At 52.2% G+C, this 15,256-nt stretch overlaps 1 long non-coding RNA gene across 1 annotated transcript in view; it reads right to left on the reverse strand.

The window, feature by feature from the left end:
- Positions 1–9,133: 9,133 nt before the first annotated feature.
- The window catches only part of LOC133767302 (uncharacterized), a 34,809-nt gene continuing 28,686 nt past the window's right edge, over positions 9,134–15,256 (reverse strand). The window contains exon 3 of the long non-coding RNA XR_009866830.1: positions 9,134–12,590. This is a non-coding gene — a long non-coding RNA (uncharacterized LOC133767302). The remainder of the gene's footprint in view (positions 12,591–15,256) is intronic.

Here is a 15,256-nt window from a genome sequence, read left to right on the forward strand (position 1 = left end):
ACAGCTTACCTAGGCGTCCTGAAAGTTGGAGGATACGGGTGTCCCATGTGGCTGCTCAGCCAGCTCCTAGCCAGCCTCAAAGGCAGTGGGGACTATGGACCATTCCTACACTAGAATCTCTGGATCAGACCTGCATACAAGAGCCACTGGCCGAATGCTGCTACCCACCCATGACTGCCAGCAGCACAGTAGACAGGGATCCCATGTCAGTCAGGCACTCTGCGTGGGCACAAAGGCTTCCATAGCTGCCATCGTAACCCAAAATGGTACCCACCCCCTAACAACCAGGGAACGGGCACTGTTGTGTGGAAGTTGGGGCAAGACATACCTGCTCCCTCCATTTCCACCTGGTCCCTGGGCAACTGCCAGCAACCGCCAGCACCCAGGGCTCCAGTCCAGGTCCAGGACATGCTCTCCCCCTGGCTATGTCACCATGGTTTGCTGCCCTCTGCTCTTACCTCTGTCTCCAAGCTGACACTCGCTCCAGCTCTCCCCCACTGCAGCTGTGCTCATGCTTGTACTGTGTGTCTGCTCCCTCCACACAAGTCCATAGCATTCCTGCTCCTCCCATAAGCCTTCCAGTGCAGTTTTCTCTCCAGTTCTCCACCTGAGAGTGCACTTCCTACACTTTTCTCTTCACTGTTTATCCTTAGCCCAGCTCAGCCAGTCACTCCCTGATCCACCCTCTTGGAATTCCATCTTTTTTGTTTTGTAAGTGTATGCATTTCTTTGAAAGGCAGAGTTGCAGACTAGGAAAGACAAAGTGAGTAAGAGGGAGACAGAGATCTTCCATCTGCTGGTTCACTCCTCAAATGGCCACCAGGACTGAGCTGGACAGGAAACCTGAAACCCCATCCTCATCTCCCACATGGGTGGCAGAAGCCCAGGTACATGGGCCGTCTTCTGATGCATCCTGGGGGCATTAGCAGAGCAGGTTGGGAAGTGGCTCATATGGGATGCCACTGTTGCCGGTGGCAGCTTAACCCTCTGTGCCACAACACCAGCCCCATCAATTTTTGAGGATAGCTGACTTGACAAGTGAGGCAGTACCTCCCTGTGAGTGTAATTTGCCATCCTGGTAATAGATGTTGAGCATTTTCCTATGCCAGTTAGCCATTTGTATGTCTTCTTTTGAGAAACATCTATTCGAATCATTTGCCATTTTTTTTTAAACTTTTCTTTCTTTATTTTTTTTAAGATTTATTTATTTGAAAGGCAGAGAGAGAGAGAGAGATCTTCCATCCATTTGTTTACTTCCCAAATGGCCAGAGCTATACCAATCCGAAGCCAGGATTCAGGAGCTTCTCCTGGGTCTCCCACATGGATGCAGGGCCCTAAGCACTTGTACCATCTTCCACTGCTTTCCCAGGTGCATTAACAGGGAACTGGAACAGAAGTCCCCACCTGGGACTTGAACCGGCATCCATATGGGATGCCAGCACTGAACATGGTAGCTTTGTCTGCTACACCACAGCACTAGCCCCAGTATAACATTCTTAACCACTGGTCAGACAAAGGTATAAAACAAAGTTTTACAAAACTATGTTTGCAGCAGTACTGATGTTCTCCCTTATATGTGGGAGCTAAAATTCAAAAACAAATACAAAAGAAAGAGGGGGCCGGGAGAAAGAGATGCCTGTGTGTATCGTTCTGCCTTCTCAAGAACCTTTTCTGGGCCGGCGCCGCGGCTCACTAGGCTAATCCTCCGCCTTGCGGCGCTGGCACACTGGGTTCTAGTCCCGGTCGGGGCACCGATCCTGTCCCGGTTGCCCCTCTTCCAGGCCAGCTCTCTGCTGTGGCCAGGGAGTGCAGTGGAGGATGGCCCAAGTGCTTGGGCCCTGCACCCCATGGGAGACCAGGAGAAGCACCTGGCTCCTGGCTTCGGATCAGCGTGGTGCGCCGGCTGCAGCGCGCTACCGCGGCGGCCATTGGAGGGTGAAGCCATTGTAACCCATAAGCTGTACTTTGGAAATTTATATTCATTAAATAAAAGTTTAATAAAAAAAAAAAAGGATTCCAGAAAAGGTTCTTTTTTTTTTTTTTTTTTGACAGGCAGAGTGGACAGTGAGAGAGAGACAGAGAGAAAGGTCTTCCTTTTGCCGTTGGTTCATTTGCCATTTTAAATAGGATTGTTTCCTTATTATGGAGTAATTTGAGTTCCTGTTCATAGCCCAGAAAAAAAAAAAAAAAAAACAGAACTCAAGAAACTCTTCTGAGAATCGATGTAATATTCTAAGGCAAACAATCAATACAGGTATCCATTTAGGTATGTGTATATATGGGAGTGCCTCAAAAGATTATGGAAAATGGAATTAAAAGCTTAAGTTGGTTCTGGTGCTAAATAACTTGAAATCCACACACATTTTTGATGACTTCTCATGTACATGGGCTTTTAACTGTTGATCAGAAATATAATTTCTCTTCATTTACTTTTTAAGACTTATTTATTTCAAAGGGATAGATACAGGCAAAGCAAAGCACACACAAGGGATGGGGGGAGACAGAGACACACAGAGAATCTTCCATCTGCTTTTCCCTCCCCAAATGTCCCCAGGGGCTACAGCAGGGCCAGATCCATGCCAGGAGCTTGGAACTCCACCTGGTCTCCAACATGGATGCATGGGCTACCTGGGGAGGCTTTCCCAGGCACATTGAAGGGAAACAGATAGGAAGTGGAGCCACTGGGACTTGAACCAGCGCTCATATGGGATTCTGGCATTGCAGGCCATAGCTTAAGCTGCTGGACCACAACACCAGCCCCAATCTTTTCCCTTTTGAAGAACAATGCATTCAATTATGAAAACATTCATAATTTCTCCTAGAAGATGAGCTTTCAGAGCATAGACACTGACCAGGTGATGAAATGCATGTTACAGTTTGTTAGAAATCAGTACTTGTTTTACCAACTCTTGATTAAATCTTTGAGGGTTGAGTCCTGTTCCTCTTAACCCTGGTTATAAAAATATCCCGTACTCGTTATCATTTAATATTCAATCTGTAAGAGTTCTACAGCCAAGGAGTAACTCTTGCGTACTTGTATTCAATTCTTTCCAAAGTTATTTTCCAGTTCTCCATCTTTCTAGGAGTCCCCACAGGAGTACATAAAGGGAAAGGTCATCGGAACAGCAACACATCGATTTAAGTTGAAAAATGAATTATCAAATTATTTTACCTTCTGTAGTGACCTAGAAAGTCAACATTCACTATGATGTTCAGTGTTTCCAGAATGAAAATTTTCTTTGTATCAAGACAATATATGAACACCAAGTACGATAGGCTGTGCTGGAGTTCTCAAAAGAAAGCACACCCACTGACCGCTCCTGCCCTGTCAGTCGTCTCTCAGCTGCTCTCACACCAGCTGGGCAGCAGCCTTCAGTAGAAACACTGGGGACGCTGAACAGACAGAATCCACTGGAACAATTTTCTAAGCCAAAGAAATGCATTTCAAGTTTCCTCCGTTCTTCAACAAGTGGTTTAAGTTCTTATATCCCTAAAATGGCTTCTGAGAAATGCCTACCCAAAACTCGTTTATAACACATTTTACCTCTTCTTCTTTTCTTTTCTTTATTTTATGGATTGATTTATTTACTTCAAGGGAGAGTGACAGAGACGTGGGAGAGCTGGGCCAATCTGAAGTCACCAGTCATGAGATTCTTCCAGGTGTCCCAGGAGGGTGCATCCCCTGGTTCAAGCCCTAAATGGCCAATAGGGCTGGAGCTGGGCAGATCTGAAGCCAGGAGCCAGGAGCTTCTTCTGGACCCCCACTGGAGTACTGGGGCACAAGGACTTTGAGCCATCTTCCACTGCTTTCCCAGGCCATAGCAGAGAGCTGGATGGAACACTGAGCACACAAGACTGGAACCTGTGCTTGTAGGTGGTGCAAACCAGCAGGCGGCAGCCAGCCCCTCCATCTCTAATCTCAAAGGCATCCCAAAGCATGCAAATGATCTTCCACAGTCTTCTCAGTGCTAATGCAGTCTCCTTTAAGTGAGGAAATTTGCACAAGCTGGGGATATGGTGCTTTTTTTTTTTTTTTTCAAAGAAGTTGCTCCAAACATTAGCCTCAAAAATGTCAAGGGACTAAGCTGAAGAGCTTAGCTACCAGATTCGGCACTTTCTGCTCAAGTCCAGTTTATCTCCGATGATCCTGAGTTGAGTGGCACATTCGACTTCCAGCTCTAAGAAAAAGCAAAATATCCATGTTAACACGGGCAGTATTCCCAGCTGTACCTGCAAGGGTTAAGACAGCCATCTAAGTGACAGGCTGAAAACCCCAGGGCATCCTGCTATTGCATCCACCCACGACTTTGGCAGCCCTGAACTGTGAGAAGGAAAACTGATCCCTTCCACCAAAAGAGGTAGCAAGTACCCCCAGTGTTTCCTGAATTCCTGGATTGCTGTCGCACACCTATAAACGGGTTGACAGCTAATGAAGTGGGGAAGGATGCTCTGTTGCTGTTGTTCTCCGGAGCGAGGTGTGCAGGACAGCAGTGCTCTGTCCTCCGGAGCTCAGAGAGCAGCACTGGAATGCTGTGCACAGGTTTGATCTCTCAGAGCTCTGGCCAGCACGGAACATCACCTGTGCGGGGCACCACTCCCTTCACCTGGGCGCTGCTCTGGACATCCTGCCAGGGGCTCAGGTACCAGCACCATGACCCGCACACACTTCCAACCCACAGTCTCAGGCCTTTCCTCCTAAGCCCCTTAGCAGGTGGCCTGTGCCTTTGATGGGATGTCTCTAGGGGAGAGGAGGTGGGGGGCTGCCCTGAAGCCTGCCAGAATAGAGTGGGGAATGTGGGGAGGTGGGGGAAAGAACACTGGGGACCAAGCCCCTCTTCCATTGCCACTGCCCACCGCCCACTGCCCCAGAGAAAACTTCCTGAGGGTCCTTGAGGCATACGTCAGGGCCCAATCTTGGCCAGACATTGACCTCCCATAGCTTAAATCCTGCCCCAGGGCTGACAGGTTAGGGCACCCAGAGCTCTCCCGGGGCGGCAGGGCTGGTACCCGACAGAGGGCGCGCCGGCCTCGGCTGGGCGTTCTTCTGTGCCTTCTTCCCAGACTTCTCCGCCAGGGCCAAAGCTGAAAACTCCGCAGACGCGGGGAGAGGCAGTCCCGCTCTGGGGAGCTGAGCGCCACAGCCACCTTCCAGCTCTGAAAGGAACGCACAACTGGAGATGAGCATTGCGAATGTTCCAAATGGGACTGGCGGGAGCCTAGTGGGGACAGCCTGCTGCCCGCACGCCGATGCCGAGCCCGCGGGCACGCCCGTTGTCGCGGGCCGGCGCCCTATACTCGCGTGTGTCGGAGCGCAGACACAGTGCCGGGAAATCCCGCAGAGAACTACCTGGGTGGGTCCCGGAGGCGCGCGCCGAGGCGCCTACCTGGCCCGACCCTGCGCACCCGGTGCTAGGGAATCTTCTAGGACCAGGGGCGGGGCTTGTGCAAGGGTGAGCGATGGGCGATGCTGTGGAGTCACCCCGGAACCTCAGGCCCGGGTAACGCGAGCGCTCTGAGCGCGACGGGGCGCGATGAGCCAGCCAGGTATGCAGGGACTCCTCCCGTGACGTGGAGAAGCCGGCCCCCATCCCCGGTCCGACTTCACCTCGGGGCAGCCTCCTCGCTTGCACGTTTCCTGTCCATGGCTCCAGGAAAGTGCACACGGATGAATGGGGAACAGCCCGCTGCCCGCACGCCAACGCCGAGCGCCGCAGGACCGTCGCACCGCTGTCCTCACACTGGCTGTGTAGGAGCCCAGAAGTCGTCCCGGGAAAATTCCCGCGGAATTACCTGGGTGCATAGAGGTGGCGCGCGCCAAGGTGCCAACCTGGCCAGACCTTAGAGCTCTTGTAGTGGGACCCCGAACTCCAGGGCTGACCTGCCTTTAACAGACCTTGGCCCCGACCCCCATCCGGTCTGGGTCTCCGCAAGGGAGAGCCGGTCCGTACCTGCTGTCGCTCGCTTCGGACTCGATTGAGATCTCTCGCGCGCTCTCTTCCCAGGCATGATCAGGAGGACCGCCGCGAAGTGCGCTGCCGCTGCCGCGGACTCTTCTAGGATCCGGCGCTAGGGCGCGCGAAGACACGGTGCTCGCTCTGGGTGCGCGATGGTTCTGTGCCAACGTTAGGGCGCGCGATGATCCCTGTGAGCGCACGCGCAGCAATGTTCGCCCTGGGGAGCCCGAGAGCGCCGAGTGCGCCAGGGCGCGCTGAGCCAGCCTGGTGTTGCGGGGACTCCGCCTCCAGTGACGGGGAGAAGCCGGACTCCAGGCCCCGCCCACGGCCCCGCCCCACGCGCGCCCGCGCTGCTGGAGGACAGTCTGCGATCGCGGGAGCCGCGGCCACCGCGTCCTGCCTGTGCCGCGACCGCGGAGACCCAGGCATCCCGGACACGCGGCAGTGGCACGACAGACCCTGGTCAGCCCCACAATGACTTCCTCAAAGGCGGGTGCGCTGGGCTTTAGGATCCGAGGGAGCGCCTTGCCTTGGAACCCACTGCCCGCGTCGCGGGGACTGGGGGCGGCCGCAGGGCGGGGAGGCTTTCCAGGGACAGGTGGGGGCAGTGCGAGGCCTGGCGCCGCGTCCTCCTGGGCCCTTGGCCCTTAGCGAGTCAGGACGGGGCAGCGAGTGGCAGAGACGGGAGAGCAGCGGGCGGTAGGAACCGCAGAGGAGACGCCAGCGGCCATGCGGAAACAACCAGCTCCACACAGGACTCACTTGGAGACTTTGGTCTGGGATTCTGGCGCCAGGACGGAGAAGTGCGGGTCCCCGCGGGGAGGGTGAGTGCGGCGGCGGGTGCGGGACCCTGGCTTTTAGAAAGGAGACGTCGGGTATTCCGGGGTACAGGGACAGGAGACTCCGGGAATGGTGTTGGCCCTGGGCACACATGGCAGTGTGGGGAGCAGAGGCAGCGCCAGGTTGCGCAGCCGGCAGGCGGGGCTGCCTTGTGCCAAGCACTGTGGCTCCCAGGTTCTCATTCTGTCCTGGAAACAGCCCGGGCCACCTTGGAGGTGCAGAACCTGAGGTTCGCAGAGGTCAAGTCCATTCCCAGTATCCATGCAGGCAGGGAGCTGGACGCCCTCCTAGCCCAGGCCCACAGGGAGCGACAGCACTGACCCAGCAGTGAGGACTCCCTGGACAGTGCATGGCTCTCTGTTGATCTGGGCAGTTCACCCTGTGCTTTGGGTTGGGGCATTGTTGGTCTGCAGTAGGTTTGTGAACCTCTGAATGGGTTTCCAACGCTGAAATATCCAGAAGGTTGCATTAGAAGCCTGGGTTCGCTGTGTCTCGGGAAGTCCGAAGGCCTGACAACCTGGGGTCCACTGTGCAGAAGTGCAGGGTGGTTTAGATGTTGTGCAAGCCCCTCGTCCTTAGCCCCCTGAGCTCCTGTTCCCCAGGTACTCACTGCTGCTTACCTTTCTCACCTGCATTATCTGCACTCAGTAGACACTGGAGTGTTTATTTATCTTAAATCATGCAATGGCCACAAACTGTTTATTTCAGGGCCCTGCAGAAGGTACACACAGGACTATAAGCATGGAAATAAACCATTCTTGACTTTGAAACAGCTTAGTTTTGAGGCTGATGTTGGGTGCTTTTGTGTGCACCCAACAGGTAGATACAAAGCATAGGTACATTGTGGCTTTTAGGGGTGGAAATTCCACCTGCTGGGGGAAAGAAGGAGAGAGGGGCAGGCTGCCTGCAGTAGAATGGGCCAAGCCAGCTGGGTGACTGTGGACTGACTGGCAGTTCTCCATCATGTGGTTTTTTCACATCTAACATATGTTTTAGGGAATTAGGAGCCCAATGTGCAAAGCCCTTCTTAATTGTCTATCTGTAGAAAAGTAGTGTATCATTTAATGTTGGGCTTGCAAGATACAAACATAAAGATATCTCGAACACTGAAGTGAGAAAATAATGGAAATAACTCTCAGGAAGCAGTAGAACCCCCTGCTATCTGTATGGGAAACAAAGGGGGAGGGACTGGTGACGATGACCACTTTTACAAGTGTCTCCAGCTGATCCTCCTGATGGGCCAAGTAGGAAATGACAGTGCAGATCTGCCCATGTCTGTGCTGTGATTCCCACATTTCCTGTCCAGGGTGGGACCACCTCCTGTTAAAGCATGTCTCAGGTTGTGACTTTCCCACCATAAATGTGGTTAATATCCTCAGGAGCAGTGTGTCCGGTGAGGACTACAGCGGTAGCCCTGTGAAGGAACAGATTTAGAACACCTGTCAGCCAGGAAATGTGTGTATCCTGCGAGCTGTTCAGTGGAACTTGTGCTGTGACACACTTTCCACACTGCTAAGCCTCCCGCTCACAACACTAAGTATTGTTTCAATGAATGCTTTCAAGGAACTTAAAAGTGAAGTGCATTTCTAGTACTATAACACACACAACACTGCATAATGTGAAAAAGATTTAATGTCTGCACCTTAACACAAGCATTACATGAATTCCTTAGACAGGCTGCCCACCTTACATTCAGTGAGTGATTCAGAAAACCTTGAAATGCATGCAGTGTGCATAAAATTCTGTAGGTCAGACTAAACGTCTGTTGTCTGCTTCCCAGTTCCTGTTATATCCAAGCCCATCTGCCTGTCTTCATCGCCTTCCTCTTTCTTGCTCCCTAGGAGTGACCCAGGTGGGAATGAAGGACAAGGCTGAGGTGGAGAATCCAGGGAAGAAAGATGTTTCCCTTAGTGTCTTTAAGAGGACTGACTGTGTTTTCAGAAAAAAAAAAAAATACTATCTGAACCACCTCCTTATCTGAATAGAAACCAACTCCAAAAGTTCACAGTTCTTGTGGAAATATCAAGCAGGTTAAGAAGCACTTGAATCAATCACCACTAATGTTATCTAATCTTAGACTTGGCTTTGGGACATCCTGGGCTTTCTAGAAATGTAGAAGTTTGCAGGGGAGTTGCGTTGTGTATAATGACTGTGAGCAAAGTCAAGGCCGAGAGCAGGGTTCCTGAAGAACAGAACTGAGGGTGGGGAGTCTGCCAGCCTGCGGGCTGCCCAGGGCACCCCCTGGAGAAACAGCTGCATGAGGGGCCCAGAGGGAACCCTAGTCTGACAGGTGCATAGGGCTTTAGGGGGAGCCCCGCCCCACCCTCCCACCTGCCTGCTCTTGCCTCTGTGCTGGGCCACAGGCCTGGGAAAGGCACAGAGAAAGGCCTTGGGGAGGGTTTCCCCGAGCCTCTGACCGCCAGGTACTGGCCCTTTCCAGTCCACGGTTACAGAACCTGAGGCATAATTTTTCCCGTGCCGCACACTGGGACATGGATCCCAGCCAGACATTGGCGCTCACCTCTGCCCTGTGTTCCTGCTGTCAGCGCCCCTGGGCACCTCCTTCTCCAGTTCCTCTCTCCACAGTGAGTGGTATTGCATCTGGCATCTGCAAGACTTCCCACACCTTCTGTGCCTGGGGTGACCTCACCCTTCCTTCTGTCTCTAAAACTCCAGTTTCCTAAGATACACACCCTGCGAGTAAATGCTAGAAAGCCCCAGTGCCACCCAAACAGGTCTGCTCAGCACCCTCAGCGTCTCACTGGGACAGCATGTCCTACATTGACCTGTGGGCGCCCTCAATTAAGCTGCTCATGCCCCAGGAGCAGGGCCGCCTTTTCCTCTACAATATTTTAACTGCTTCTTCTCCCCAAATCTTATTCCTTCATTGCTTCAAGTTCCTGCTCGAGGAACATAGTAACAGCTAAACTAATCTCCTCTGACAAAGCAAAGCAGTACTGGGACAATAGAGCTTCCTGTGGGAAAGTTGGTGTCATGCTCTCACATATTTTTCCCCTTTTCTTTGCATGCTAGCTCCATCGTTTTCTGGATATCTAAGCAATGCTTACCTTTTCTGAGCCTCTCTTTCCTAATTTGAAAAGGAAGAAAACTAATAGTGACACCTCCCATACAGGGCCTTTGTGAGGCCTAGAAGCAGTAAGACAGGCAAAGCAGCTCACAGGTGCCTGTCACATGGGGAGGGCTCAGGGCTCGGGCCCCTCTCTGCTTCCTGCAGGACACCCAGCTCACAGCTTCCATCAGGTGGGGAAGGCTCCGGGGTATGGGGCCTCCTTTCTACCGACTCCACCAGGCCAACCTGCAGGACAGAGGGCAATCAGGGAGGCAGTCCCAACCCAGGAAGTCCAGGAATCCATCAACACTGTGTGCCTTCCTCATTGCCAGGGAAACCTGGCCAGCCACTGTGCTATGTGGAGCTTGGACAGGCTGAGGCCCTCAGAACTCCAAGTTGATCCACAGAAGCTTTCTCATTGATGTCCTCAGACACGGAAAGAGCCAACAGACAGACAAAGTAAACGAAAATGCAAAGAGGAATTGAATCACTTTCAGAGCCTCAGACCTCAAGTCCAGGAGCAGGCTGGGGGCCAGGTGGATTAGCACATCAGTGTCAACAAGGTGACTTTTTTTAAGCTCTCTCTTAGGAAACCTCCTAACCAAATACCCTAATTGGTGTTATCGAATGAATTTCCTGCAGGAAACAGTGTGGGATCTCCAATTGGTGTTGGGAAGTGAGGGAGTCTTACCCACTTCTTTTTCTGTGTGTGTGTGGTTTTTTTTTATTTCTTTACTTGAAAGGCAGAGCTACAGAGAGTGAAGAGAGAAGGGGAAAGAGACAAGTAAGTATCTTCCATCCACTGCTTCACTGCCCATATGTCCACTGAACCCAGGGCTGGGCACTTGGACCATGTTCAGCTGCGTTAGCAGGGAGCTGCATCGGAAGTGGAGTAAACAGGACTGGAATTGGCAGTCATAAGGGTTGCCAGCTCTACAGGCAGCAGCTTTACCCTCTGTGCCACAGCGCCAGTCCCTTTCCCTCTCCTTTCAGATGTCCCAGGACTTGGCACCATGGAGCTCTGACACAAGGGGGCCCTGGCACACAACACAGATCCTTTGTCCAGCAGTGGCTTTTTTTTTTTTTTTTAATTTTACAGTTCATTCATTTATTTGAAAGAGAGGGAAAAACAGAGCTCCCAACCTCCGATTCACTCTGCAAATGTCCACAGTAGCCAGATCTGGGTCAGGCTGAAAAGCCAGGAGCAGAAATCAATCCTGGTCTCCCACATGGCTGATGGGGCCAAGTCACTTGAGCCATCCCCGTTGCCTCTGAGGGTGTGCTCTGTGGCCTTAAAGAGGCAGAGGGACACGTGTGAAGGCACGGTCAGTTTGAGTGTCGTCTCTGTCAGATGTAACCTTGCCTCCTTCATGCAGGAAGAGTACCTAGTTTAAGGTCAGAAATAGAGTTTGTTCTAGACTCCACTGCATCAATCTGCCTCCCGGGGGCACAGCTGTCCTGTGTGGTCAGTGCTGGTCTGAACCCTGTAAGGACAGAGTGTAGACGCAGAAACAGGCTCTAGCTGTAGAGCCCTGCCCATCAGGGACTCTGGTATCATTAAGAGAGTGGTTCAACCAAGTACAGTGTGGTTACCAGGCTGTCACTGTAACTGATAAACGGTGGTAGTTCCACGAGAGGGGGGAGTGACCTCCCATTCTCCAAGGACCTGGTAGCAGTGTGCTTCTCAAAAGGAGACTGGAGCTTGACATTGCCTCCTGCGCAGTGCTGTGTGGGGTGGAGTCTTCCACCAGAGGAACCAGGGCTGTCCTAGGCCGTGTCCCTGGGACGGGAAGGTGGGGCAGGTACTGGCCCTCCTCTGGGAGTGGACTGGAATAGCAACCTTCCTCACTACACCTGTCTCTGGCTGGTGACCATCCACCATGATTTTGTGTCTGGTGGGGGGCGGGGTCTGTTTTGGCTGAGAAAGTGCGCTGCATGACCTTGAGGCTGTGAAGATAGAAATCACAGGAGAGGCCCTATCTGCATTTGTTAAGTGTCCTGAACCAGCAAACCACTGTGCTAATCCGCAGAGATGTTCCTCCTGTGAAAAGGCCAAGGGAGAGGCAGTCTGACCACATCCTTATCCCACAGTGGTTCAAACAAAACTGCCTTTTGGGCCCCTCCCAAGCAGTGGCACTGACCTGCTGACAGCAGCCGTGGTGGGGGTAGCAGGCAGGCTGGTGCAGCTAGGTCTGGGACAGCCAGAGAGTCTTTATTAGGGGGACCAGAACAGTGGCTGAACCCCCAGTTCCTTTCCCAGACACAAAGCCAGGAGCTAGCAGCTGGACGCCAACAGGTGCACATATGGGATGCTGGTGTCACAAGTGAAGACGTAAACCTCTCTGCCAAGATGCCATCCCAAAATGCCCTTGACGACTCCTCTACATCTACCCAAAAATAGTTCTCCTCTTCTGTTTCTTGTCTGATTTCTTTTTACGGACAGCGGAAGCGATAGTTGCGTCAGAGCTGGAGTCTGGTTCCTGATTCTGTACTCTCACTGATCTTCCCACCTAGGCTAAGCTCGGTGAGGTGAAGGTCATGTCCACTGCCTCCTCCTCTTCCTCCTGCATGTGGCTGGCAGCAGAAGCTCAAGACGACGGTGATAAGTAAGCCCGAGGTAATCAGTGCAGGAGCCGGGAATTGTCTGATCGCCCATTAGCAGTAGTGGCAGCCAAACTCTGCCGTTGGCCTTCTCTCTGCTCTCCTCCTCTCTGGGCCAGTTCCTCCTGTAAAACACAGACGTAGACTGATTATTGCTCTCTACATTCCCTTCACTCACCAAAGTTACCTGATTCACAACAGCGTTGAATGGACGATGGATGAAGAAGAAGACAGTGTTCCACATTAATCTCTGTTGTTTTTAGGCTATCAAGGGAAAACAGCCAAGCTGATCGCAGAGATAATTGTGAGTGGAGACCGCAGAAGCTGAGAGTCCACATCTGCGAGTCAGGCCTCAGTGTTCCTGCTCTTCTCAGCCTCTCCCTCTCTCCTTATTTCAACTCAGACTTCAAAAGTCCCAGGATGTCTGCCACTGCCAGTGTGGCCACGGAGCTTCTGCTGCTCTTCACCGTGGGTTTGGAAGTGAGCCCAGGAATGCTTGGCCCCCAGCTGAGGCTGCCTGGTCCTGGTAGGCTTGCCTTCTAAAAGCTCCTTCTGCTTTGTGTCCAAGACTCAGCTCCTCTTTGCTTCTGCAGGTGCCGTGGGGTCCAGTATAGGGCAGTCAGCACCCCTTCCTGAGCCGCCAGTTCTGCTTCTGATTATTCCCGTGAAGATGAAGGATCCACCAGGAAAACGAGTGTCTGGGCAGCAGGGTCAAAGGTCGGCTCTAAGAACAGACAGGAAGTCCTCACTAGTAACAACAGCAGGGCAGAGGGGGAAATGAAGAATGTGCCCTGGGTTTCCAGGAGTGCTCTGTGTGGCCTCGTCTTTAATTGTTTGGATCTGGCTGTCATAAAGTCTGGGACAGCAGGGGCTGCCTTCCTAACTGCACGCGCACACCAACACACACACACATGTACACACACACACACGCACACACACAAGCATGAACACACACACTGCACACACACATTGGAATGCACACAAACACACATGCACGCGCGCGCACACACACACGCACCCCTCCTCTCTAATCTGAGTCCTCCAGGACTCTAGCCAAGGGCCCAGGGATCTGCCCCACTGATCCCAGCTCCAGATGAAGCCCTGGGGACATCTTGTCTCTTCTCAGGGCCCCACCCTTGTTGTTGTCCTGTGGCTTCCCTCCTGCTGCTGGCAGCGGCCCCAAGGTGGCTTCCCCACGGCCTGGGTCATGACTGGCGCTGACGATGCTGTGTCCGGCTCGCTGGGCACTGCAGCCACGCTCACCCCTGGCAGTGGCCTGTGAATGACTTTGTCATGGTTTTCCTGAGCCTCAGAACTCAGCCTGCCAGCGCAGAGGTTTGTTATCAGAGGAGCTCACGGCCATAAACAGCTGCGGGGGCACAGTCTGCCGGGTCCCACTGCAGGGACTGAACCCCCTGCTTTTGCTGAGTGACAAGGGAGCCAAGCAGTCCCTAGTGGGATCACCATTAAACCCTGAATGGCAGAGGTCAGGAAACTGATCTATAAGAAGGTTCATCAGTGGCCTGTGACTCAGGAAAAGATTGAACCCGCTGCCAAGGATTCTTTGTTTTGGTTATTTTTTACTTATTTTCTTCATCTGCAAGGCACCAGGACACACAGAGAGAAACAGAGACACGGAAAGATGTCTCTCTACTGATTCTCTCCCCAAATGTCCCTAGGAGCCAGGACTGGGCCAGGATGAAGCCAGGAGCCCAGAACCCAACTGCCTGTGCCACCATCGGCTGCCTGCCTGGTGCATGTGAGCAGGAAGCTGGAATCAGCAGAACTAGGGCTCAACTTCAGGTGTTCTGAATGGGACACAGCTGTCCCCAGTGACATTTTCACCACTATGTCAAATGCCCCCAGCACCTCCCGGTGTTCTTCAAGAAAGGAGTTCACACAGACAGAACACATTTACCTTTAAAAACAGATTTATTTTTATTTATTTGAAAGGCACAGCTACAGAGAGAGAGAAAGAGTTCCAGCTGCAGATTTACTGCCCAAATGGCCACAATGGCTGGAGGAAGGCTAGACTGAAGGCAGGATCCAGAAGCTGCTTCTAGGTCTCCCACATGGGTGCAGGGACCCAGGGACTTGGGCCATCTTCTGCTCTTTCCCAGGCACTTTAGCAGGGAGCTGGTTTGGAAGTGGAGCAGCTGGGATTCGAACTGGTGACTAAATGTGATGCTGGTGTTGCAGGCGTCAGCTTTACCTGCCTCACTACAACGCCGGCTCCCATAGTTACCTTTTTAAAAAAATTTCTCCCATGTTAACAAAATCCAGACAGTGAAAACCTATGACAAGATTTAAATGTGTTTAAGACATTTTGTAAAGTAAGTGTATGAACAAATGAGTTGTTTAATATCAGTTACCTGTGTGAATGAGCAGTACTGATTCCTTGGCCTTTGGGTGTGAGTACCAGGTACCCAAAGATCTCTGTCTCTCATCTCTCTATCTGTAAATCTGCTTTTCAAATAAATAAAATACATCTTTAAAGAAAATTAGGCCAAAGTTTATTTTATACCCAGGTTGACTGCCATTCTGCATGGTCAGGTAGGGGGGCCTCAGCCATCCCTTTTGATTAGATTGTAGCTGCTCTCCTTGGGTCACTCTTGGGTTTGCTTTGATACCTGAGAGGGCTTTCACAGCAGGTGAGGAATGAGACTCTGGCATCTGGGAGCACAATGAGGTGGGAAGGAGTTGCCCTGGAGTTTCAAATTTAAAGTTAGTCCTCAGGGTGGTCATTTGATCTAGAGGTTAAGACAATGCTTGGGTTGCCCACACCCTGCAC

The sequence above is a fragment of the Lepus europaeus genome, chromosome 9 (assembly GCF_033115175.1).
Source record: "Lepus europaeus isolate LE1 chromosome 9, mLepTim1.pri, whole genome shotgun sequence".
In the NCBI taxonomy this organism is placed as follows: domain Eukaryota; kingdom Metazoa; phylum Chordata; class Mammalia; order Lagomorpha; family Leporidae; genus Lepus; species Lepus europaeus.